This window comes from Rhagoletis zephyria, unplaced genomic scaffold (assembly GCF_001687245.7).
Source record: "Rhagoletis zephyria isolate East Lansing unplaced genomic scaffold, Rhagoletis_zephyria_1.1 Rzeph_scaffold_05974, whole genome shotgun sequence".
Taxonomy (NCBI): Eukaryota; Metazoa; Arthropoda; class Insecta; order Diptera; family Tephritidae; genus Rhagoletis; species Rhagoletis zephyria.
In genome coordinates, this window is record NW_016163057.1 from 16166 (window position 1) to 17559 (window position 1394).

Below are 1394 nucleotides of genomic sequence, written 5' to 3' on the forward strand. Positions count from 1 at the left end.
AAAAATCAACGCGATTCTTTAGCAACTTAAGACATGCACATTATTCCCTAGAATTTAATGGGCTATTAAACTGAATACTCAAAATAATTCTAAAAGATCTGAATAAAAAGTTGAAAGTTTAGTTGAAACTTTGCAGATTTTTCATAATTTTTGCACAAAGTTTGAAATGTGGATTTTTATGGCGTTTGTTATATAATGAGCTAGACTTTTACGGAAAAATAATAAACATTAAATAAACAAAAGCAAAAGAGCCAAAATTGATCAAAATGTTTCTGGCTTAATTAGCTGATCACAAGTGTATGTACACAAAGAAGTGAAAATATTCTTGGATGATTTTTGTTTTGTAATGTTATTTAGTTATTTGTTTATGTTTTTATTTTGTTATTATTAAAGTTTATTAAAAGCATTTGTTCTTGAATGAATTTATATTCAGGTATTTTATCCCAACTAATATGGGAGTTTAGGTGTCCAAATGTTCGTTAAATTTTACAGTGGGTTTCTGCAGACGGAAATTCTATTTACAGAAGACTTACACAATCTGTGGATTCACAAGGCGTGTTAAGCGTCGTAAAATCTTAATCTTAAATTTGTTGTACGTTATATACAAAAAATTACAAAAGAACAAATTACTTACCTTTTATGTAATTTCAAAATATTTTAAAAAATCTTGCGGGAAAGAAATTTTATAAAATAATAAACACATGAATGCATGTTTTCATTTTGGAACTTGTTTTTTTATTTTATGCCATTGATACGGCACATCTCCATCAGTTATGCAATATTTACAGATATTATCTCGTGTTTTACATGCGTATTTGTACGTATTTTGCTCTTGTACTGGTAAAGAGGAAATTGTAGACGGAAGAACTTGGTTAGAGATGTCTTGCTGGGGATTTGGTGCCTGAGCCAGTTTTCGCGCTAAATAGTTATGCAAAATGCAACACGCCTTAACGACAGTATCGCATGTTTCCACTGAAACCTCAATGGGCCGTGAAAAACGCGAAATCGTGAACTGAGCCTACCAAATGCCATCTCCACAGTCATTCGCGCTCTACTTAATCTGTAATTATACGCTTCTTGAGCAGTGCTTAAGTTGGAACTTCGGTGGTACGCTTTCATTAAATGGCGGTTCAAACCAAAAATGTCATCGCCGATAAAATAGAAGGGTGTTTTGGAAAGTTGTCCCTTTAAAGGCTTATCAGCAGGAAGGTTTAATTGGCCTCTTGACAAGTTATCATACAATAAGCTATTTTTGAAGGCCATGACGTCAGATGCTCTTCCATTCGCTCCGATATCGACATATATAAATCGGCTGTGTGCATCAACCACTGCAAGAAGAATAATACTGAAAAAGCCCTTATAATTGTGAAAATCTGATCCAGAACGAGGTGGCG